Below are 26,944 nucleotides of genomic sequence, written 5' to 3'. Positions count from 1 at the left end.
TGTTTGACTGTCCACATACTTTGGCCATGTTTTGTGTGTGATGGAATGACATTTACCACAGTTTGAATGCAGAAACAAAATAAGTGGTGGATTTTTTTTAAAGACGCCACTGCATCCACCGATTTGACGTCAACTCAGCCCTCCAGAGTGTGTGTCGCTGTTGAATCTGCCCGTGTGCAGGTGTGCCGTCGTCACGCTACCCGTCTCACAGATGAAACAGGTGTGTGTCGTCCCAGACAAGCAGTCAGTCGGCACCAGTCCCCAATCCTGTCAGAGCAGACCCTTCAAATGGAGCTGTCACTTCAGCACTGCGAAGGAGAGCGAGAGAGAACGAGAGGATGGAGAGAGAGAGAGAGAGAGTCCACCTGTCAAACCCTAACATTGCCATCGCTACAGTGAAGCGCTGCTGATGAGCTGGAAATACTCGGTGTTTTGACGCTGTGGGGAGAGAGATATCTCACACGTTTCCTTGGGTCAGACCAGATGAATTCTAGGACAGATGGAACAAAGTCTTTCTGTGGCTTTCATCATTTGCAGCCAGACAATTGTCTGTTCATAAATAGACCGCAACAGTGACTGCCCACTTTTTCAGCAGCCTTGATATTTTTCCCATTCATTTCTTCCAAAGGCTTTTAAAAGATTCTTCAATAAACACTTCTAAGCCTTGAGCCAAACCTCCACTATATATATATATATATATATATATATATATATATGAAGACCTCCAATGCAAAAGCCTCTAAAAGCCACCTATGTCAAAAATGAGATAATATTGAGTGAATGCTCTCCGCACATAGTATAAGCTCATCAAATACTTTCACTTACACTCACTAAATCCTCATCCCATCCCAATATTAAAGTAAAATGTTAGACGGACTTAGAGGCTTTTGCATACAGTATATATATATATAGTTAGTTAGTTAGTTAGTTAGTTAGTCGTGTGTTAAACTGGCAGTTATGGTAAGGGACGGGACATTTCCCAAACACACTCGAAGTGTTTGACCAATCACAGCACACTGCTCCAGATGACCAATCAGAGCACAGTGTGCTTTTCAGAAGGAGGGGCTTCATAGAGACAGGAACTAAACAGAGTGTTACTGACAGACTGGGAAGAGAGGAGCCGCAACAGTGGAGAATATGGGGAAAATGTTTTTTTTTTAACATTCAAGTATGAGAACCTATTCTAGTAGAGGCCAAAAACAACTTAAATTATTTATTTTATTAAATAAAATAATATTAATTTAGTCTTTGTGATATACTGACAACCACTTTAAAAACACAGGTGGAAAAGAAATATCATTTAGTTAGTTTATCACTGAATTAAAAGGGAAGTGTGTAATTTCTGTGCAACTAGCATCATATTTTAACATTGAAAACATTACACGCAAATGTTCATGTAAAGTGGAAGTCGCACTTGCTTTGACAGAAGGATAAACCATTTCTGCTCATGAAGGGTCTAAATGTTAATCCATTATTGTTTAAAATCAGTTCTGAAGATTCTTACTTCTGGAAAACAGTCTGTTGAGGCCTATTATCCTGAACTCTCTACTCTACCAATTTTCCCATCTCTCTATTTTCGGATGTATTGAACTGAACCGCATTGACTGTTTTTCAGATTGCATATCAGATATGACAAGCTTTCACAGACATCAGGTGGTATCATGTATTCTGTCAGTAAACACAAATGGAGTGGGAAATGTGATGAAAGCGTTTGAGTTCGGATCAATGTGTTTGGCTGTGGCTGAAGACTTTTACCTGGGCAGGAGGCAACTCTTCAAATCCCAAATGCAGAGAAGAGTATCGATCGCTGTTTTCTTTTGGCTGTAATGAGTCTGTACTGATTACCAAACTGAATGCATTTAAAGGAAAGTGAGCGCAGCCCTTCGGTCATCTGTATTATAGTCTTTATTACAGTCAACACGTTTATGTGTTCCTTAGCTAATTATCAGCTCAGTGCTGGAGGCGCATATTTTTTATAAATACTTCAAAGACTATTACCATGTACCAACAAAAAGTACTGTGGTATTACATTTGGGATTATTTCAAAAGAATAAAAATGGATTTATCTATCCAGGTAATTAATTATTTATATTTTCAGTTACTTAGTATTTCATTTATTTAACATACGTTATTTCGGACTGTGTAGCTATATATATGGATTAATGCTATGTACAGCAAAAAATACAATGCTTTTTGGATGATACCATAAAAAAATACCACATTTTTGAACATACACCATTGTAATAATGGAACTTTGTGCAGTAACATGGTGCATATCAAAGTACCATGGTATTACCATATGATTCCTACACTGTGCCATTGTACCACCACAATACATTTTGTAATAGTGCATAGAAATATTATCACGACAAAACAAACAATGACGACAAACAAAATGTCATATATATATTTCATTAGGGTCGCTGCTTTTTAGAACAAAAAAACGATTAACATGGCAGATTTTTATTGCTTGTCGCTTTTTCATTAAATTCAATTACTATTAATCTGACTGAAATGGCTTCAAATTGTATAAATAAAAATGGCAAAACAAAACTGTTAATATAATATAATATTACGAATATGAATATTATGTATAATCTATAATTTAGTATTATATAATTCACATTATAAATTGATTTTATACACATTTAAATACAGTAATGTACGTATAATAGTAAGTGTTTGTAGATTTAGTCAAAATGGCCCTTCATTTCCGACAATTACACACCGCCTGTTTGCTATCACGTCTCATAATTCTCAGATGACCTCTGAATATTTCTGACTGATGAGGGAAATGTGGATGCACGGTGTTGTAAATGTGCCGGGGTCAGTGTGTGCTCTGATTGGATCAATACAGTAATTAGAGGCGAGTTGCTCAAGGCAGGGCCGGTGAAGGAGTGTGTTCATCCCTCACAGGAATACTCCTCAAACACCGACGTCCTCTCTGAAGGTGTGTATGCGCATGTTCAGACATGTCGCTCTGAGAGCCCTTGTGCGGTTTGGTGTCTCTGCGATTTGTTAGGTGGCTCTCTCAGACATGCGGCTGTGTGAGCGGCGAGAGGAAAGGTCAGAGAGTTAGACCTCACTCACAGGAGACGGCAAAAAGATCATCCGCAATCCATCAGAGCTTCTCCCACAACAGACAGAGACAGAACAGAGAGCGCTGTTTAGGAAAGGCGTTGATTTCATTTATAGTTAACAAATAACCTTAGAAAATGCAAGATCTGTAGAAGCATCGGTTGGTTTACATGCCAAGATTTCAGAAGATATCATCCATTCTGTGTGTGTGTGTGTGTGTGGGGGTTTGGTTTATATTACATTGTGGGAACCAAATGTCCCCACAAGGATTGTAAAACCTGAGATCACCATGCAGGTCCCCATGAGGGAAATGGGTTAATAAACATACTAAATTATATTTTTTTGAAAATGTAAAAATGCAGAAAGTTTTCTGTGATGGGTAGGTTTAGGGGTAGGGTTAGTGTATAAAAAACATAAAATCTATGGAGAGTCCCCACAAAGATAGTGAACCAGACGTGTGTGTGTGTGTGTGTGTGTGTGTGTGTGTGTGTGTGTGTGTGTGTGTGTGTTCAATATTCATGAGGAGAGATACTTTATTCCAATGAGATTTCAGCATGTGCTCCTGATGCAACAAACCAAACGACAAAATATGTAGTTTCTTTCATTACGGCCGCTGCTGAACTCAGAACAGAAGAACAATTACAATGGAAGAGTTGTATCACTTGTCACCAAATACATTTTAGTCATGCAAAAAAAAACCAAATATTCAGATATTTTATTTATTAATTTGTTAGTCACCATAACATCAAAATTGATTATTTGTATATTTTTGTATGGAATATTGCATTATTAATTATAAATGATTTATCAATGCACTTCATTTTTTTTATTCATGTTATTCATATTATATAATATATATCATTTAGTATCATTTAATTCATGTTATAATTTCATGTTATCTACATTTATACTGCATATGCTCCGCTTGTTATTTGCCTACAGGAGAAGGTAAAAAGATCACCATCAATCCATCAGCACATCTCCCACAACTGCTTTAGCAAACAGAAAGTGCTGTTTAGATGGGCTTTGATTGCATTTCTCAAATAACCAGAGAAAATGCACACGCACACTCTCACGCATATGTGCCAAACACACACACACACACACACACACACACTCTATATTAGGGCATCACCTCTGAGCCTCTGTTGGTAGGAGCTAAACAAACAGGCGGTGTCGTATCACCGATGTCAGCCTCTTTAGAGGTCAGAGGTCAATGACTGAGTGACAGGTGTGTGCTCGGGGAGACTGAGAGAGGGAATACTGCTCCCACGTTGAGGAAAATAAAAACGAGGAGAAACCTGCAATCCAGCATTGATTGTTGAGAATTTATGGTTTGAACACTCAAACTGTCCAAAGCTAAACATTTCTTATCTTTACAACAAAACTGCATTGAGGAAGCAGCTAAAACCAGGATAAGGTTGGAGATGATTTTAGTCCAAACGTTTGGTATGAAGTCTGGTCTGCTTTGCAGCTTATTCTAGCCACTTAGTGTGTGTGTGTTCACACTTTGGTTGGATTAAAACAAACCCAGGTGCGATTGCTCTGTTAGTGCGATTCATTTGAATAATTGTGAGCGCTGCCATCTGAACCCTGGTGCGCATCAAACAAGTGGATCGAGACGCTGAAAAGAGTCTCGCTCCGCTTCCAAACGAACTTGGTGCGGTTCCAATGAAATATGAATGCAACACGGACCAAAGACATGCAAACGAACCAAAAACAGGACTTTATATCACAAGATGCAACCCTAAAAAGGACAGAACGACTTTTCTCGTCATAGTCACGATGTTGCCCATCACAGTCCAGTACAGGCGTCGGGAACGCCAGATCTTTGTGTATGTGTAATGGAGGGATTCCTGCTGCTGCTTTGACTCTTTACACATTTTATAAGCTCTTCACGAGTTGTCAGCTGGTAAAAATATCATTAGATGTACGGACATACAACGAGCGCATTAAGCCCAGAACGCTGCATTGCTTTGGATGCTTAGTAAGTTTGCAAAATATATTAATATCTAAAAGTGTGGTCACATTTACCATTGCTCAACAAAACCCATTCATTTGAATAGAAATCTGTATGTTTTAATTAAAATCAATATTGCTTTTTTTTTGTTTTCAGCAGGCATTCAGATATTGATTTTCTTGGTGAGGCTGAAAATAAAATATCTTACCAGCTGGCAGACCTTGTTTCAAGCTGTCTTGGTCAAGATGATTAGGACTGGTGTGTTACTTTAGACCAGCAACAAACCAGCTATGGTTTTCCAGTAGAAAAGCACCAAAGGAATGAAATTACTTCACTGTAGTGATGAATGAGCGGTTTTAAAAACATAGACAGTGGAGGAGATTGGAGAGCAGGAGCAGGAAGGATACTATAAGCTAACATCATAACACAGGTAATAATGATGGCAGAAACACACGGGTCGAAGCCTCGCCAACAGCCGGAGACAGAGAGAGAGAGAATGGAGGCGGAGGATGTGTGTGTGGTGGGCGAGAGACACTGACAGATTGATTGGCCAGTGATTTTGGTCGTTCTCTAACCCCGTGGCCCCGTGACAGCGGCTGCATTGTCTCGGCCCGCTATCGCTTTCAGCTGTCTCAGACTCCCATTATAAAGCATTTGGGCTTCATTACAGTGAACTGTGTAAACGAGTTACAGGTGCGGGAGGGTGGGGGAAACAATTTGCATCCCTGATGCACCACCAGAAGCCTCACAAAAAGGGAAAACATTGATGCACCTGATTGTCTTCAATTCGCCTCGGAAAAAACACCATCCGTTCACGTAGGAAACACAATCCTCATTATGAGATTTTTGATGCCACAATCCACAAGCAAACTATGTGCTAGGAAAACAACCGTCCGCAATTTGAATGTGAATACACAATCGTTCCTGGTAGAATTTAATTAATTTTCCTCTCAAAAGATGGAGAAATATATGTGGCGTGTGGTAAACAAAAGGCCTCGCTTATGGGAATGAGATTCTTCTTACATATCCAATTCGATTATATTTGTTGTATTGTTCTGTTTACACCTCAATATTCAAGCAGACGCTTTGCAATCTTCAAGAGTTTTGAATCGTATGTTTTTTTGTGTTTTCGTGAAAGCAGAGCTATTCCCTTTGAAAGCATTGCAGATCCCAGTCTCAATCTACAGCTATTAGAATGTCAGCAAGAAGTTTCATTTGCATGTCTCTCGGTAGGTTTCATGGTCTCTCAAGGTGTCTGAAGCACCAACACATATGCAACCGTAATGCATATGATTATAGAAACCGAAACCTTCTGCTCAATGATTTCGACTAATTGGCCGGTGTTTGCTTCATGTGTTCTGTGTCCATTGGTTTCGAAAGACCCTGTCTGCATCATCTGCTGTTGTTACAATTAACCGTGCAATTTAATATGCACACCTTATACTATATGTACAGGGTATTTGATGAGTAAAGGTAAGGTTTGGGGACGAAATCCAGTTATTTTATTTGGAATCTACACAGTTGGGAATTTGTGTGGGAAGATTTTGCAGTCGGGTTCAAGTTGGTCAAGTTATTCATGCAAATGCATCGCGTCAACCTACAGAAAGCTGCTGGGTGACTTCTGTGCGAGTGGTGCTTATTGGCAAGAGACAACGGATCTTTTTTGCTTGTGAAATGTTGCTAATGTGACCATAAGTAGTTGAGCTGTGTTTCGGGTCTTCTGGTCAATAGCTACGTTTCCAGATTTATTTTGCACAATATTGCAAAAATGATTTGTGAGTAAAGTAATGTTTCCATCACATGTGTCTAGGAGAACAAAATCACCACTTCCAAGGAAATGGATATTATTGCCACTGGGAAATTCACTGTGGCGCTTTTATTAAACATTTTGATGTCCGGTTTTTGGTATTTTAGGCCAGAGAACTGTATATCGTAATTTGTTCATCTTACCAAAAAATCCCCCTCAATTTTTTTAAGTGTATTTTGGATATTTTATCAACATCATAGGGTTTCCTTTCAGCATTTTATTGTCAAAAGTTTATACTCTGCTGTAAAGCAAGACAGTATGTTGTTATTCAGCTCGAGTCAGTTCAGTTTAATAATGGTGTCGATGTTGCAAACGTCATCAGTTTTGAATAAGTTTGATTCAGCTATAATGCAGAATACTATAGTTTCATAATTCAAGTTTAGTTATACGATAGTGTCAGTGCATTCAAATCAGTAATATTGCTGGGTTTTATATGAAACATTAAAATGTGCATTAATATAATGTGGATGGAAAAGCAACTGTACACATTTTGGGCATTAATGTTGAACGTTTACTTTGTGATAACCATGTAAGGAAAAGCTTAGCGTGATTTTGACAAGTACAACATGTTTCTGGATCAATATTCTCATTGGTCTGAGAACAACAACCAATCTAGGTTGATTAGGGCTTGAATCATTCCCTTTTGATTTTAGGGGTAGTTAATCATTTATATTGAGGTTAGTGATTGGTTAGGGTTAGGACTATGCTGTTGAACGGTTGATCCGAGAACATGTCTTTTAAATGTTTTGATGTATACCGATTTTGCACATTGAGTCCCAGAAACTGAGACTCAAGTTACAAATGTGGCAATTGGTTAATCCAGTGATCTTATAACTCTCCATTCTTAGGCCCTTGCATTCTTTGAGTGAATCTATTTTTGCATTGCACTGTAATGTACAGTGTAGATTAACTTAACCCAGCATTAGTGAAATCGATCCGATTCCTTCAGAGAAGAGCAGGATTCTCAAAGTGCCTGCACCAACTGCAACACATACATTTATCATTATCTTGCTCACCACACCCAGCCTAAAAACAGTTGTTAAGAGCGATGAAGGGCTTTGGCTGCCATTCTCTCGTTAAGGAAGTACCCATTTGGTTTGTCTTGGATTATTGTGGTTAAGATAGTTTGACGGGCTAATCCTGCCGATGCTCCTTTAAAGTGTCTCGGAGTCTTTCCACCCGCTGCACAAGCTTTATTGACTGCCTGAATCCCAGTAATTAGAAGGGAAGAGGCCTGCGGTACATCAGTGATGGAGAGAGCTTTGATTAGTATTCCTCCAGGCATTTGGTTCATGGAAACATTGAAACAATGTTGAAACATTGAAACATTTATTTTATTTTTTTGCTTGGCTAAATTACAGATTTTTAAGGAATAGGAGAAATACATAATTGCATTAAACATACATAATTATTATATATACTTATTAAAGATCTCTTCTGATAACATTCCTTATGGTAATTTCTACACTGTAAATACATTTTTTTATTATATTTTCCAGTTTCAGGACCTTTTGAGTCACAAATACAGAGAAATGTTAATTACTTAAAACTACATAAAAAAAAAACCAATGTTAGACCAACAGAATTTCCCCAAATGATTTCCAAACTAGTCAAACACAGCTGTATGAACAAAGGATTTTAGATTTTAGTTGAGTAATATTGCTGAAATGTTAAGGGTTTGTGAGTTTTATCTAAGGATTATCGTTAATTCATTATTTGTTGTGGTGTAATGTTAAGAGCTCATCTTTTTATATTGGTTGATTGTTCTTAAGATTTATGTGTCTATATCCCAGATAGCATAGTTCACTTCACATAAGAATATCACTACCAAAATGATAGATACATTTTTTGTTACCAATAGAAAGTTAGCTGAACAGGAAATCTGTAGTTGCTTGAATAAAAATGTATTGATTTATTGTAGCATTTTGCATTTAGTGAACAAACTGTTTAAAACTGTCAAAACAAAATAGTCTTCCTTGGGACAATTTCAAGACAATAGTTAGATAGATAGATCCTAAAAATCTGAATGCATCGTTAAGTTTTCCCATCCATTTATTTTATAGTGTATAGACTTGCACAATCATCCATACATAAACAAATGTAACAAACAAATGTTATTATTATTATTATTATTAATAATAATATACATAAATATCATTGCACAACAAAAATAAAGAAATAAAAACCCCACAAGATAAATTTTAAATACTGAATCCAACCAAGTTATCCAAGTCTCTCATTTAAGTGCCATGACTCCAGGATTCTTTACAAATATAAGTCATTGTTATTTTGACATTACAGTATATATACCCACAACTATATTCTGTGGTTATAGTATAGTGTTTCGACTTTAGTTGTATACTACAGATGAACTGTAGTAATTTGGGGATAGAATTCCCCAGGTTTTCGCTCTAAGCCTCCACTGGGCATGGAAAAGTGATCTCCCTCTGCTAAAACCTCCTTCTAAAAACCTCACGTCTTATCCGTTTACCCCTCAGAGGAGGTTTCCTCGTATCACAGGCACACGCTGCAGGGCATTTGTCATCTCCCTGGGCCTGGGTCACCTTACAGGAGATGCTTTCAGGGCGATCTGGCAGAAAGAGTACAGTAATCCCTATCCCAGCACATATCATCCTTACCTGGAGCCCGACCAGACCAAATCCGATCGATATGGCTCTGCCAAGGCGAGACCTTCAGAGGGTGGGCCAATGGAAAGGATGCCGTTATAATATGCATTGTATTATATTTACGGTATTACAGATGTTATATTAACAAACCCTGCTTGTAAGAGAAGAATGTGAGTGGGATGAATAGATTTTTATATGCCTGTGGAAAGCAGGAAGAGGATGGATATTTGAGTGTCTGTAATTAGCTTGGAGATGCAGGGATTAATGGCTTCCAGCAAAAACTGACCAACAGCCCCTGGCGCCGCGCTGTCTCGAGTGATTTTGAGTGTTTTTCTTTTCCAGCCTTCTATAAGGCAGGACGCTTGCATCCCTCAACTCTGCAACGTCATATTGTCTCTGCTGCTCCTCTTTTATTGCTTCTCTTTGCATTTGTCACTTATTATCCCTCCTCAAGTACGGTGAATAAATAGGTGACTGCATCTCGTCTTGAAGTGCGCCTGTGCTGTTAAACCGAGTGTGTTTTTATTCACACTCAATATAGCTATCAACAGTTTTAACTACTAGATTCTCATCGAACTGTTGCCTAAAACACTTGTATACAGTTTCTGCGACACTAGTGGCACTTAGCGGAATTACAAAAAAAATTGCATATTTTGCAAACGCCCCTTTCGCACGCCGTCAAACATCACAAACACGGCTCTGACGGGTGCTTGCGAAGGCATGTCTCAACAACTAAATTAGGTTACTTTCAATAAAAGATCCGACATATTACGAATTATTTTAGCTGTGTCGCTATGTGATTGAATAGACTAACACTCGAAGGCGAGCTTCTCGTTTATAATAAACGCATACAAAGAATCTCCACCAGGTGCATTTTCTGACACGACGTGCCACAGTTTTTTGAGGCCGTCTCCACTGGACACGCCAAAGGAATCAATATAAACTGGTACATTTGTCTTTCTGAACGGATGCATGATGATGCTGTAAGGTATGTTCATGAACATCATGCACTATGTATGACAGCATGCCAAATATGCATTTATTCTGTCGACTTATTTGTAAGTGTGAACTCGTGAAATCTGAATTCTCCAGCGGCAGCCATCTTTGTTGTAAACAAATTCAACCCAAGTGCTCGTTGGTGACGTGGATGATTACGTTACTGTTGATCATCTGTCCATCATCGTATAAAGCCCGACCTGACATTTTGATTGGTCCGAACAGCTTTGGTTCGGGCATAATAGCTCCACAACGGATCAAGTCCAGACCGAACTTCCCGACCTAAAAATGTTGTGGGCGGGGCTAAGTTCGGCTGGCATCCAGGCTAATTTCAGATTAGCCTGAACAACGCAAAAAATCAAGGCTCTGTGTTCATGTTTGTCAGTCAGTTTCAGGCCATGTAAAGAGTGCTACAGAAACTTGAAGGCTGATGTACTTCAGCTGCACCTTTCTGTTTTACTTTCAACTCGAGATGCTGTTAAACATGTCCGGCACCTGGTCCCATGGGCCTTACATGGGGAAAAAGAGCCTTCGTTTGCACCTTTCTAATTAGTAAGGAGCCAATTTGCTGAGAGGATGTTGGTGATCGGCTTAGCCTGTATTCCTGTTTTTTTCCTCTTATCCTCTGTTTGTGCTGCTGCTAAAGAATCAACTTCAGAAACTGGTGCTGATGAAACCATTATATGTAAAATGTAGAGATTTCTAAATCAGCATTGCCTATTTCTAGAGAAATAATTGTTACATTTTAAGAGTCCTGTTTTGCTTGGCAAATAAAAAGAATGTATCCAGACAATAACGGTTTGCAGAAATACTGTACGATTGCGTCAGCAATCAGCATTCGGTAAGCAACATGGTTAGCTCCTATTTCCAACATCTGCCTTTCAGCCAGCCTGGCAGGACTGAAATAATATTCACAATCCAAGCTGATACAGTTTATGATGTGTCTACCTCCAGCATCATATTATAGTCATCTTCATAATTACCTCTTGAATTATTTACATGCTACTGCATTTACATGAACATGAAACTATTTTAATATGCTGAAATAAGCAATCAGTGGAGATAAATACATTGTTCAACATTTGAGGTGTCAATCTTAATTGACCAGCATCTTTGAGCAAATATTATAGTTGTCGATTACAAATCCATTATGGAGTATTACTGCAATACAAACCGCACACACACCATTGTATGTTTGTTCTTCTGCTCAGAGGCAACCATTCTTTCTAAAAGTAAACAGTTTGAGGAAAGACATTTTTGACAATTCCTTCAATGCCTTAAAGCCTTCTAATCTTGATTTGTTCGCTCTAAACCCTTGCTGTTTACTCCCTACATAGGCAGCTGGCTCTTCTAAAGGCCAAACTATACTTTGGATTTCACGTGCATACTAGAGTATGCATACAGTGCGTTTGTCTATAAAGTGGCACAAAAGAAATGTTGGATATGAAACAACAACAAGCTACTGGAGACGCAACAGCGTTGACGAACACTTGTGAGGGAGTTCAGAGATAAATGCAATTCTAGTTTAAATACAAAGACATTTTTAACGTTGGTAACTTGAGAAAAATCGCATTTGACAAGATTGAAACTTTCTAGCATGCATGTGTCAAACGCCTGTGTTCACAGAGTTAACGAATGAAGTATACTTCGAAAGACTGGGAGTTCGACATTTGTGTCAAAACTTAAGTATACTTTGGGCTCTAAGCATTAAGACTATCATTTATGGTTTTTTTTCTTATTCAATTATTTAATTATTCAATGCATTCTGGCATGACTTTGCTGCCTACCTTTAGGAATTGCTTTGTTTCTGGAGTGCTAAATGATGCTGTCTAGGTGGGCAGCTATTTAGAGTTTGAAATAGAAATGTTGTGCTAGTTTTTCAGATTTACCAAAGGCTTCACGGTAAATAAATGTTTGCATCACATGTTTTATTTTAAATGTGTATGTAAGATGGCAGTAGCGTGCTTAGGGATTTTTTAATATCATCTCCTAGCAATGCAGAGGTTGGAAATCATTGTTATAGGCTGCATTAGAGCACCACTCTTCTGCTTTACCGGTTAGGGTGACCGCTATTATTGCTTTACAAACGACTTGGAAAATGGAAACAGGCTGCATGCATTTGGTCGCCGGTCCAGTCCTACGCAGTCGGCATGATTGACCCATTCGATAATTGAGGAACTCGCATTAAATTATGCATTGCATCTGATTGCCCTCTCCATCGTTTATGTGAGATAGCTATCACCGGCTTTACAAGGCAAAAAAAACAATCCCGCCCCACTGTTCCCCATCTCAATACCTGACGGCTTCTGACCTGTATAACTGCTACGCTGCTGTCTTCACACTGGAGACTCGGCGGCTTGCTGGCGATTATTGATTAGGTGCAAACGCCACAGCAGAATTAAACATTTATGCCTGTGAATACCAACACTTTGGCTTCTCAGGGGGGTTGGTGGTGCGCGACTTGCAGTGCAAGCACGGGATATCCGGTGTCAAAGCAAATCTGAAAAGATTGGTCAGAATTTTACCCAACACCTGTCGTCAGATGCGGTTAACTGAAATGTTCAAGTCAAAACAGCTGTGTATGCTGCCTGTGGGTCAAGAAAATCAAAAAATCTGCTGCAATAAACTGACACAGTAATATTTTTCTTTTTAAAAGCATTATTAATTGGGAGGTGAGATTTTATCCCCTTAAAAAGGTCAAGTGAAACATTTAACGAGCAATTAGGGGGGAGGAAATGCCATCTGGCAATCGGCAACTATAAAATAAACTGGCATAAATAATTAAGGGGAATAACAGGAAAGAGAAGGGAAGAAAGCTCTGGTTGGATTGCTCTGCTAATGTCAAACTCTCTCGCTCTCTTCAGTGTTCAGAGTCATTCATTACTGAGAGAGGCTCTGCCACTAATGTGTGTGATGGCTCCCACTGAGAGCCGAGATCCCTGGAGCCTCTCACAGAGCAAGTGTAACTGGAAGCCAATCATCACTTACTCCTTTCTTTTTCTCTTTCGCTTTTTTTGTGCTCTCTGTTATTCGAGGCATTAGTCGAGCATTGTATTATGATTCAGTGATTTGACCATTTGCTCATGGCTTATGGTAATCAAATGATAACTAAGAGTGTCCAAGAGAGAAAAGGGAATATCTTTAAAAGTCTAGTTTAAAATGTTTCTGAAATGGATTCATGTTGGTATCAAATGAGTTTAAAAGACTTTGTATTTGTTTTTCAAGATAGATTTCAATGTAATCTAAAAATGTCATGTGGTGTAACCATCATCTTATATTTCTTTACCACATATCTTTTAAAAATCATGAATTCCTAATGCATAAATATCATTAAGTTTTCAGGGAACTGCACCACGTGACATTTTACAACCTGAACTAACAAAAGCTATTTTAAGAGACTGACTGACTTTGACACACACTCATGAGAACCCAGTCTTCATATACATTTACTTCAATTACAGTTCTGTTTATGCTATAATATTTTTCATATACTGTCAGCATTCCATAAATATCCATTTATGTCATTCAGACACGTTTTTGAATTGCTAATAGACATTTATTCCACAAACCTTGCAAGTTTTCAGGGAACTGCACCACATGACATTTTACAGCCTGAGCTAATCTTGCCATGTCATATCAAAAGCCAAAATGTTCGATATTCTAAGAGATTGACCTGATTGGCCTTGACACACACATTCATGAGTATTGGTCAACGATATATCTGCAAGCCTGATATATCAGCCGATATTTGTCGATTTTTTTTGTTTTTTTTCATTTCATTTTCAGCATCAGCCAGTCGGAAGCGGGACTTTTATTTTTACTGCGCTGAGAACCCATTCTTCGTTTTCATTCGTTTACAGTTCTCTCTAATACTTGAAAGGCAAATGCTGTCATACTTCTCATATGCTGTCAGCATTCAGCAAATTATGCATTTATACACACTTTTGAATTCCTAATAAACATAAACCTTGCAATATAATTTTTTATTTTTTTTTCCAAAAGAAAGAAAGTCATACAGGTTTTGAATGCCTTAAAGCTGAGCAAACGATGACAGAATTAACATTTGGGTGAGCTATTTCTTAATGAATTAACTTAATCCTTTTAATGAGGCTTTTTTTCTTTATAATGATATTAAGAATTTTCTTTTTGGTGGAGGGACAGGTAGGGTGAACAGAGCGTAGTGGAATTTGAAGTTAACAACAGACGGATTTGTTACCAATTGCTGTCCATTGGTAGTTATTAAAGGAGAACTCCGGTCAATTTTAACATTGAGCTCATTTTTTTGTACATTTGGAGTGCTGTCAATACAGAGAACAACGACAAAAATCGGTGTTGCCTGTTGCCTAAGAGATATTAATAAAAATGAAGTTAATTCAGCCAGCGCTCATACCTCTGTTTACATCCTGTTTTCGGTGGAAGGCCATAGTAATCGATTGTCGAGTTCACGCGCATAGGTTTAGTGCCTATGGTCACGCGCGTGAACTCGACAATCGATTACTATGGCCTTCCACCGAAAACAGGATGTAAACAGAGGTATGAGCGCTGGCTGAATTAACTTCATTTTTATTAATATCTCTAACATCTACTGCAGTCAGATTCACCCGTGTTCACTCGGAAGGAATCACTCACATTTTCTGTGCACTTGTAATGACACATCAAGGATGTTAAGAGGCTAAAAAGCAGGCTTACTACTTGCCCCATTGAAGTCAACAGGGTGCAAATTTTAAAAATAGAATAACTCGGTGTAGGCAACAGCGATTTTTGTCGTTGTTCTCTGTATTGACAGCACTCCAAATGTACAAAAAAATTAGCTCAATGTTAAAATTGACCGGAGTTCTCCTTTAAGTGATATGATATCCTTAGTCAGGGCTGATGACGTGCCGGTGTGTCTGATGAAAACCCAGCTAGTTCTCAAAATGAGCCATCAGCAGGGGAAATACTCCATGGAGCCTCCATCTTCTGCACTTCACTAAGGCTGAGCTCTCTCAGGCCCCCCAGATGAAACAAATGAAAACACAGTCACGATTTCTCCCCTACACCCTGCGTCGACAATTAATTACGGAGCTCACAGTAAAGATTAGCCCACTCGCTGCGACAGTCACCCAGCATCTGATTTAGCTTGCAGACCTGTAGAGGCACTTGTACACAATGTTATTAAAATATTTATAATTCATGAAAAGTTAATGAAATGTGCTGCAATGGAAAATCGGAATATTTGTATATAGATTGAAAGTTTGTTTTCTAGTAATTTATGTCAAAGCATTGATATGATTAATGGAAGGGCATGTATTTATTTTTCTATATCATATACTGTTCATTTAGGGCAGCATTAAAATATTTCTTCCATTTTGATTGATGGCCCTAATAATTATAATGTTTAGACAATTAATTATAAATCTGAGAACCCCTCATTAAGCAACTATTGAAAATTACAGGCTTTCATATACTGTACTACCGAACTATCTTTGTGATTGATGGATAGCACTGCATTATGGGAACAAAGCTCAAAGCAGAAACATAATATAAGACAGCGGAAGAAAGGTACCTCATAGATGTATGCAGTGCAGTGGATATCCATGTGTGTGTGTGTGTGCGTATGTGTGTTTCCATTAGGACTGCCAGAAGCCCTGGTGCAGTAATGAGGAGGCAGTGCATGGAGAGCTTGCTGGATTAAAGACAGACAGGCGGCTGTGACCCCGCTCGTGTCGCTGCCATTCGGTAATGCGTTTCACTCAGTGACTGAGGGAATTCAATCAGATCCAGAAGAAAGCACAAAGACTCCACTGCCCTTTCTGACCCGCACACACACCCTTGTGCTGTTGCATATTCACTGACGCCCATGGGATATTCCCACTTGAGTTGTTCACACAAGTCTACATGGTTGGTGAAACAGCAGATGACTGCAGTTGGACATTAAGGGCCAGATTTACTAACAGCTGTCGCCAGCGAAAACCTTCTTCGTGTTAAAAAACTACTGTCAGGAATTACTAAAGACAATCAGTGAACTATTAACGATGAAAAGGCGAGGACAGGGTTATTTTTGAGGCTGACCTTATTGCATATGCATTTGTAGGAGTTTCCCTTTCAGACGCAAAATGTATGGCAGGAGAGTATTTAAATGGATCACGCAAGGTTTGCACTAGTCAATTTACTGGTGTTTGCTTCATTTTTTTATTGCCCAAAAAGCATGTCTTAAACCAGACATTAATTTGCGCTGCTCTTGGTAGATTGTGTTGGTCATTATGGAAATGATCCGGCTGCGTCTGTCTTATTTAATTTGTGTGTCGTCAGTCGATCACAAGCAGAAATTTCCACTCCCATTGGCCCTTTTTTGGAATTGCGCTCTCATGCTAATTTGCCCTGTTTACTAAATCTGGCTGTAAAAGTGGTGTAATTTTTTTTAACATGCAATCACAACTGCTAGTAAGCCTATTATTGACCCCGTAAAGTGTAAACATTATGGCGCTATCAAAACATTGCTCTCTTTTTTGTTGTTTTTTGAGAACCCTGATATAGCAACAGTTCAACCAATGGCGTGAGTTTGGGGTGGGGCTCTCTCTTTGACCGGCCAATGGCAGGTGTCTGGGGAAACCTGTTTGGAAACAATCACTGTTTTTGCTGTTTTATTTGGCAACAGTAGTGAAGTAGAAATAACACACTTCACTGCTTCAAGCGAAAATGAAGAGCAAACTGATGAGACGTAATTCTGAACAAAATCAGGCCACAACGAAATTTATTTTGGAGTTTGTTTCGGGAGTTCAAAACAGCTTGCCAAAGTGAATTTTCTGTAAAAGATTTCTCCGGCTGGTAAATGCAGTTGAACTGCCATTGGTCTGTGGTAATAACATAGAGACTCCATCTTCTTTGACATGGAAATCTTCTCCAGTTCATTTCTTCAGTTCAGTGTGTCAAGCTCAGACACAAGTAAAAATTGAACACACTGGAGAGACGCTTTACAGTAGAAGTTGAAGTTGTATTCTTCTAAACTCTGCTTCCAGCAGCGTGAGTGACATTATGATGATCGCTCACATAATTTCAAACTTCTTTTTGCCCCTAAGCGAAGAGCGAAAAAACTAAGAACTTTGTCGTGAGTATATTGGGGCCTTAAGTAAGCCATTAATAGGTTAATGCCCCTGTAAAATGTAACACTGTGATGCTATCAAAACATTGCTCTTTGTTTGAGAACACTGTTACCTGGCAACAGCTCAGCCAATGGCGTCAGTTTGGGGCGGGGCTCCTTGTTTGACTGACCAATGGCAGGTGTCTTTGAAAACCTGTTTGAAAACAATAGGTGTGTTCGACTTGAAGAGGCGCTGTGCCGACCGATCGGTCAGACCGACATCAAAGTACGGTGAGAGCGTTTAGAGAGCAGGCGGCTCTGTATTCTTCCGAATCGCTCGTGCGGTTCTTTGATGTCATACACCGATCGGTCCATGCAGCGCTTCTTCAAGCCACACACCTATCCTAAAATATGTTTGGAAACGATCTCTTTTTTTGCTATTTTGTTTTAACGACTGTAGTGGAGTAGAAATAACACAGGTTTTAGGTTTCCAGTTTGAATCAGTCTGACCCAAACTTAGCCTCAGAGATAGAAATCGACATTTGCTGTAGAAATATATCCTCATAAAAAATTTAAAATCCATATCAAAGCTTTTGATCCAGAATCTACCAAGGAGACCCTGGAGATCTACTGGCAAATGTTTACTAAGGAATATTTTCATTTTAAAAACCATATTTCAAATGTATTTTTTGTTATATAATTATTATATTCAGATATAGTAAATAGCTATTGGTATGTTGTTAATATTAACATTGTTAGTGTTTTTTACGCTAATGTGCCAAAACTTACCATGGTATTACATTGGTTTTCTGGATATGGTAGTATTGTCTGAACTACCTTAGAAGCATGTATATGCCATTTTATATATATCTTGACTATAAGGTAATCAGTCAGTACTATGCTATTATTATCACTGTCTGAAACCAATGCTTACAGTCTTTGTTTCTTAAAATAGCCTCAGCCTGAAATATGCCTTCAGATCCCCAGATCCCCACATTATCAATATCTGGTCTAGCTCTACAGATATCTCTTTAACTCTAAAAGGAGTAGGAGATTACATCGTTCATATATTTGATGTCTTTGGTTCTTTGGACCCTGCTGGAGAATTGGTCCATAAAGGTAAATCCATGAAAATCTGGCCTCCCTGAGAGCAGCTTCACAGTAACTTATTCATTACACTGTTGCATGAACTGGATCGATACAGGGAGCCAAGCAGCAATTTAGCCCCCCGCTCAGCAAACAAGTCCACTGACAAATGTTTCATAGCCCCTATATCTTATACTTATCATATTATATGCGTACCTACCTCTTCCTCAAGAACGAGGGTGTTGTGCTATGGCCATTACTTATGACATCTATAATCCTGTTCACACTGACAGTAATGAAATTTCTGGAGGTCGCTATATTGTTAGTTGCTACTAGATGCTTGTCTGCATTATCCAACTGTATCAGTTGGTGAATCCCATTGGTGGTCATTTACATAAAGATAGAGCTTGTATCAGCAACAGCTGCTGTAACTCTTGACACCAGAAATTGTCAACTCTCGTGGAAAGTTAATATCCAATTGTTTTTATGTTGCAAATTGCTGTCACTATCAACACCTTTTTAAATTCCAAACTAGTACATTGTGACTCACTTTGAAGGGATAGTTCACCCCGAAATTTTGTCAGTGCCTACTCACCCTCAGGTGTTCCAAACCTGTACGAGTTTCTTTCTTCTGTTGAACACAAAATAAGATATTTTAAAGATTGTTGGATTGAAGCCACCTATTGACTTCCATAGTAGGAAAAAAAAATCAATGGGTGCCGTCAACTGTCTGGTTACCAGCATTCTTTAAAATATCTTCTTTTGTGTAAATGATGACAGAATTTTCATTTTTGGGTTAACTATTACTTAAACACTTATAATATTATAAAGTATCAAAGTGTGTAAGATCGGCTTGTTGATCATTTTCTAAGTGCTTCAATCTTTTCAAATCAAATTTGTGGCGGCCACCATTGTACACTAGTCCTTTTCAGTTCAGTCAGTTCATTTGGCGGCCGTATTTATCCGGGCGTGCAAGACCAACTCCTACTTGACCAACTATCTATTTGAATGAGGAAATTTCTTATGATCAAATAGTGTTTAAAAAGTTAATATTTCAGGTTGGAGTCCTAAGCGTGCATCTCAAGACATTGACTGTTTTAAGCAACTGCAGTGATGACTTTACCAATTGGTGATTGGCTCTTGTATGTACAAGGTGGCACTTATTCAGCCAGACTGCATGTTGCGCTTTCTCTTATTCAAATTAATATGAGTGAACCGTCTTGGTATATATACTATTCAGTGCTTCACACTCCAGTACAGTAGATGGCAGAAATGTTTCGTTTGCAAACCAATGTGAAAGGTCCATTTTCGCCTCCTACTGGACTGGAGGGCAAAGCGCTTAGATTGCACACAATTTTACAGTCATTTGGGTTTGAAAGATCATAAGGGCAAGTGAAGGGTAAGGGTAGTTCATGAACCAAGAAAGTTTGATTCGAAGGTTACATCTGACGACGAATTCAGTTTTATTTCTCAAGAGCATGAAACAGGCTAACATGAAGGGCTCTATCATACACCCTGCGCAATGCAGCTGTTTTTTTGCTAGTTTCAGCTGGACGCAGTTATCATTCTCACGACCTGCGCCACGTTGTTTATATAGCAAATTCATTTGTGCACCCATTTCCGTGTGTTCAGGTGCATTGTTGTTAACTTAAACAGACTGCAATAAATAAATATGCACAGTTTTTTTTTTTTTTTAAAGAGCGCATTAGTAATAAGCGTCTATAGGCGGGTGCACAACGCGAGTACACTTTGTCCCATAGATGGTCTTCTTGCGCGCTTTAACCTCGCGCACGAGCAGATCCGTTTCCTCTCTGTAGAAGCATTCAAATTCCTCCATGTAAATACCGAATCTGCATTGGCCCGAGCGCAACTGGCATTTAAAGGGAATGGGAGATGAGACTCTGTTTGGTTTATTGCACGTAAATCCCAAAACACACCCATTACTCATTAAGAGAATAGGGACAACCCTTTTAGACCATGGCTTGGGCACGCTTTAGACCATGCGCTTAGATCGTTAAAATAGGGCCCTAAGCAGATGGTGAGTGGGCGACTGTCATACACTCAATGGATCTGCTTTATATCGGCAAAGAATTGATAGCCTTTCGGTGTGCAGCCGAGTGTAACGTTGTCATGCCACTGTTGCCATGCTTAGAGCAAATACTGCTGGCTCTCCATACCCATCTGGGAGCAAATGGGCTTGTGCTAACGTGACCAAGTTTCCATGTTTCCCGTTGGTCCCATACAGCTGTGCTGGATCTGCGTGCATATATCCATGTTAATGCTTCCCTAAGGCCCGCAGTGAAGTCCATTCCGTCCTTGCATTTTCTTCAGCTGGTAAATAAATCCTTTGTTCTTCTATTGCTTTGTTCTTCTTGTCATAATTATTTATGATACAGCACAGTTTTTACCCGTAAGTCTGTCATTTTGCTTACTACCTGGACCAGTGGAGGCTGCTGCACAGCGACAAATCACTTGGGCAATTACTTTTTCGGCAAAAGGCATTGTAGAAACATTTTTAAAATAATGCTGTGTGGTTTCTTCGGTTTACATTTCCTTTTGACTGTGATGTCTTGTCCACTTTGCAGTTTACTTTGATTATGAATGAAGGGTCTGTCTAGCCAACATCTAAAGCAACTGACACAACTTTTTGTTGTTTTTACATCCTTTACAGGTCAGGTTTAGCCTGGAAATCCAGACCTAAATCTGAAAGATTAATGGTCTGGCATCGACTAATGTAAATCGGCCAGCTCGAGGTGCGGCACCAAGCACACATTTGAAAATCTCACTGCACGCAATTGGATAACACTACGACCAATCACAACGAGCCCCATACGCTTAGCTACCAGCGGAGCTCACTGGTAGATTAGACTCTTGCCATATCCGGTCGGCAAAACAGCAAAAACGCCCTTCTTGCCGTCTTCTGTTCCTCTTTTAGATAAAAAGCCAAGTCTAACTCATTCATTGTAGCGGCCAAAGCCGTTTCAAACAACTGGTGTTCATCCATAGGCATCTTGCAATGTTTACTAATGACTTTGACGTCACAGCGCTGTCGTCTTCTGTTGAGCTCGCCTCTGGCCCGCCTATATCAGATAACCCGATGTGATTGGTGCAGCTCGGATACAAGGGCATATTTAATGAGCATCATTGAGCAAATTCAACTTGTGCTCTCGCGAGAACTCTGGATTTCCAGGGTAGGTCAGGTTTGCAGTACAGAAGATTCTAGCAAATATATATGTAGGCTTATATGTAATCAGAATGTATGTCTTCCCAAAATCCTGATTATTTCAACAATGTAACTTAGGAAAAATACAATTCTGTGTCTTAACTAAAAGTCAAGTAAAGTTCATTGGCGGCTCTCATGTGTAAACTGAACATTCAGGTTCATAAATTAAGTGCATGTTAACAGCCAAACAAATCAGCATGCATCAGCATTTGAATCCTAATGCTTTGTGTATCCTAAGTCTCAGATGTGTCTAAACATTAAATGCGTGTTATGTTCCCTCACCAATTAGCATTGTTTTCCATTACAGTATTGAACATCAGCTGCATTTTGTGGCTCAGATTCACCCCTTTTCAAAAGCAGCACACATTTTATTCCTATTTTAGGCGAGCCGGCAGGAGCATTGAAGAAGCCGTACTGTCAGGCTCTTCTGTTGATAGAGGTGCTTCCCCACTTTTATGACAGAGATCTTAATAATTCAGTGACTCCTTCTACGCCTGTAGACTTCCCTCTGAGCTGGAATTTTAATTTGATCTCCCCAAAGTTTTTTCTTCCCATCATCCGAGGCACTTTCCTTTTAATTAGGTTCATTATTGTCTCATGAATGCGGTCTCTTTTTTTATTTGTCCCCCCTGATGTGGATGGGGAACACGTATCGGAGCAGAGTGCAGAATGGGAGCAGAGGATTAGGTTTGTGTGGGGCTTTTTTTGTGCCAGACTGGTTGAGATGAACATCAGCAGTTCTGAGTAATTCATAAGTAGATGAGAGTGGGGTAAGGTGTGCCACCCTAAAAAACTAGCAAACTGGCCATTTTTATCATACTGTATATTTAGAAATGGCCCATTATACACAATTTCCAGTGGTTTATAGATGCACAAAAGCAACAGTGATAGGTGTTTATTTATGATAAAAAAAATTCACTAAAACATGTTAAAGTGCCCCAATTATGCTATTTTAAAGGTTCCTAATTTTGTTTTGGAGTCTCCTACAATAGGTTTACATGCATTCAAGGTCTAAAAACACTTGAAGTGAAACAGTTCGATAAAGGATTCAGTCTCTCTAAACCCCTCCTTTCCGAGAGCAGACTCTACTCTGATTGGTCAGATGGCTCAGTCTGTTGTGATTGGTCTACTCTACTCTAATTGTTAAGATGGCCCAGTCTGTTTTGATTGGCCGACTACTTACAGTGCGTGTTAATTTCAGTTCCGGATCTTCTTCAGCACTTATACACAGTGATACGAACAGTAACGATGGCGTTGGTTTTATCGTATCGATTCCAGCGCGAGTCCTCATCCCATGCCGACAACACGAACCAAACTCTTCTACTCTCAGCTACAACTGCAGTGTTTAAGGGTCAAAGTAGACGTTCATAATGAAGGCCAAACCTACGCAGGTTTGAGAAGGAAGTAAGACTGTAATTACTGACGACTCGTTCCAGGCAGTTCAGAATCGAGACAATAAAGAGGCACTTTGATCTTTGAAACTTTGCAGATATTTTACATTCAAAAACAGCAGCTGTATTACACACTGCATGAAAGGTGATATCCAAACTTTAACTGCCAATGATACTATGTAAATGATTTGACTGCAGATTAGCTGTGAATTATCTTACGAAGATTTTTTTAATGTAGTAGCAGTGGGGTAAAGTGTGCCAGATGCTTCGGGGTAAGATGTGTCAGTGTGAAATGCAGGAATACTACCGGTGTTAGAATTCTCAATATAAATACTACTATTACTACTAGAAATTCTATAAGAAAATGTAGACAAATGTTTCACTAAAACTACATATTCTAAGTCTTTTTCTGGATGGTTCATGAAAATGTGTACCAAAATAAGAATGCAATTGTGCATAAAAAATAGTTGAATAGTTGTCACTTAAATTATTCCTCAAAGCTCAGCTTATGTAACAGGGAAGGTCTAGTTCAAGACTTTTATGAGGACTATTGTTCTCCTCTGAGAAGTGAAGTGCTGCCCTATCTGTGTTTATGTAACATTCAACCAAACATGACCTCCCGAGTATCCTTGAAATAGCCCTTATCCGGCCACACGTCTGGTTTCGCGACGCGTAGAACACAAGGTGCTCTCCGTAACCCTCCTCTTTGTCAGGTATGATTAGAAAATAAATTAGTTGTTGGATTAATACAGACAAGAGGTTTTTCTGCTGCGGGTCTGGATGCTGAAGTCTGGGACTATTAATGGAATGCAAATTGATTTCTTCAGTTCTTCAGTCCTTCCGTGCTGGTGGAGAGAAATGCTGTCATGCCTTTGATGAAAAGAATGTCGTCTTGTTTCTTTCATAGTCTGTCTTTTCATCAGAGACCATGAAAGTCAAAAGCTAAATCCTCTTAGTGGGCAATCCTAGTTGAGGCATTGCGTTTATTGAGGAGTGACTGAAGGTGGGATGTCAGTGGTGACGTTAATCCACTGGGAATAAATCTGAGCATTTCACAATAGTTTTTTTTTTTTTTGTCATAAATATATTATGCTTGTTATGTACTGTAATTGTCTTATGCATTATACAACGATCATCTGTAAATGGGTAGAAGACATGGAATACTTTGGAAAACTGACATGTCGTGTTATGTTGTTCTCCATCTAATATTTTATTTTTTTAAATTTTAAATTATTTAAAAAAATGTATTTCAACTTTGTGAAGTACTTTTTTTTTTTTTTATTGGTAACACTTTACAATAAGGTTCCATTTGTTAACACTAGTTAATTACATTGGTTATCATGAAATAACAATGAAAAATATTTTACTACACTGTTAGACTTTTCTGCAATTTCTACAGTTATTTACTTTAAAACCCCCAGTATTATACTGCTATTTCTCTTTACAGTAAATAACTGTGATTCCCATTGCATCATGGGAATTTTCTGTGACGTCTAACACCACATACAGAGACTTACTGTATTTTTAAAATTTGCTGTATACTACTGTATTTGACGTAACTGCCTCTCTGGCTGGCACCATTCCACCGTGCTTTTTACTTCCTAATTTTTGCCTTACACCGCGTGTCTACAACGCTTTAATAGCCAGAGGCTGTCTATATTGGACACATTGAAGCGACCGGACCTTTAAATGCAAACCTGTTTGTCCTTCCTTGTCAGAAATAGCGCGAGCGCTTGGACTCGTATCGGACTACGTCAGAAATATAACGGCCGCGGCGCATCTGTCTGGGATTTGTCGTGTCGCGTCAGAGCATACAGTGTAGGTAATGGGGTCTGTCTTTTGTTGGATCGCGACGTTCGTGTCTGGCCCGGGGAAGAGACGGAATTCACTTCACCGAGAGAGAGATCAGCAAGCAAGGTAAAAAAAAAAAAAAAAAAAAAAAAACCTTCTGTGTGTGTTGACAGGATTGTGCCCAGTTTAACCTATGTTATAATGTTAACGTTAGCCGTTACTCGTCGTCAACATGGCGGTAACGAACTTTACCATGGTAAACTGAGCTAACGTTTCATTTTACACACTTTGTTAGATTGAATTGTCGAGTTAAAATATGCCAACGAGCAACGCGTTTACATAAACAATAAATGTGAATAAACTAATGTGAAATTCTGTTTATAGCCTAATGTTGGCCTAACGTTACTGATGAGAACCTTTATAGTTTTAGCATTATTTTTCAAACTATACCATATTATAGTTTTTTTTAATGGAATTTAATATTTAGCCTAACGTTACTTCCATTTTTGTGTTTAAAGGCAACTGCAACAAAGCGCCAATTCGCGCCAGTGACTTCTAGCAAGATTCCAGAGGTAAAGCAGCCCATATGTGATATATTTTGAGATAAGTTTGCTGAAATGATTAGCATACGCTATGTGAAAATTGCTTTGAGCCACTGGTGCAGACTAGGTAGCTTACAATATCTTATAAAATCTCTATAAACTTTATCAAATAAGTGACCTTTGCATTATGTCTAACTTTATTACACAGCAAATGAACCAAGATGGACCATTGTCTTTTTCAGTCTCACCAGATAAATGTATCCAGGTAAGCACTGCAGTAAAACTCTCACTAATTCATTTATACCAAATCTAGCATTCTAAACAACTTAAGTTTATATTTTTGCATTATTTTGATATTTTATTAGCCAGAAGACTCTACCATTGCAGTCCCACCTGACTAGGAAGGTCCTAATATCAGCGCACAGGTGGGTTAACTACTGTAGGAAGAAGAACGATCATCACACAGTGATTTCTTGCATGTGTCTTACTGTGTATTTGTCTCAAACAGGAACTCCTTCACTGCAGACAAGCTAAAATGGGCTAAAATCATCGATTTCAGTCGTTTTTTCTATGGATCTCTGCATTTTTGGACAGAATTAGGATTTGTAAGTATTAAAATTTAATCTGGCATAATTTAATTTAGTTCTTTTGTATGCTATTTATTGACAAAAGCTGTTTACAAATATATATTCTTAAGTTTTTGTGAAAATAATTAACAAAAAATGAGGTTAAAAATAATGTGACACTAATATTCTCTCTCTCTCTCTCTCTCTCTCTCTCTCTCTCTCTCTCTCTCTCTCTCTCTCTCTCTCTCTCTCTCTCATATAGTTTTGGAACCGGGATCTCCTCTGAAGGACTGAGTACATTTGTGTTTGTGGGCACGCATACAGACCAGGGAACATTCTGATGTTGTCAATCAAGTTCTGAACAGGAACCAATCTTTGGAGAAGTTCATTTATTCACAAAGGTGGACAAAAACATTGTGTTGGCTTTTTAAAGATTATTTTGATGATGATTTTTACTCCTATGCTGTAGAAAAGATGGAGTAGACAGTCAGACATTGATAATAATAAGAAATGTTTCTTGATCATCAAAGAGACTTCCTTCAAAAACATTAAGACACTTAAATACTTCTTTTGGCCACCAGTGTACATGAATCCAACACATTTTTGGAAATAAGTGAAATTATTTTTAAGGTGGGGTTATGTGTCTTGTATTGTGAAAAGAACTGTGTTTTGTCCTGTTTTGGACATTTCCTTTTTGAATGCTTAAAAATTTATTTATATTCTGCAGTTTTATGAATGTAATGGTTGATATTTCATTATAATACTTGTATAAGCTAAACAACCAATGACTCTACATTCATTTAGTCAAATGCTAATG

The 26,944-nt window shown here is 38.6% G+C and overlaps 1 protein-coding gene across 3 annotated transcripts in view; it reads left to right on the top strand.

Moving 5' to 3' along the window:
- fars2 (phenylalanyl-tRNA synthetase 2, mitochondrial) overlaps positions 1-26,944 on the top strand; it is a 157,281-nt gene that overhangs the window by 112,312 nt on the left and 18,025 nt on the right. The gene's annotated exons all lie outside the window — the stretch shown is intronic.

This window comes from Scardinius erythrophthalmus (assembly GCF_964197995.2).
Source record: "Scardinius erythrophthalmus genome assembly, chromosome: 22".
In the NCBI taxonomy this organism is placed as follows: domain Eukaryota; kingdom Metazoa; phylum Chordata; class Actinopteri; order Cypriniformes; family Leuciscidae; genus Scardinius; species Scardinius erythrophthalmus.
The sequence above is the reverse complement of the archived record's forward strand: the minus strand, read 5'-3'. Positions and strand labels throughout refer to the sequence as shown.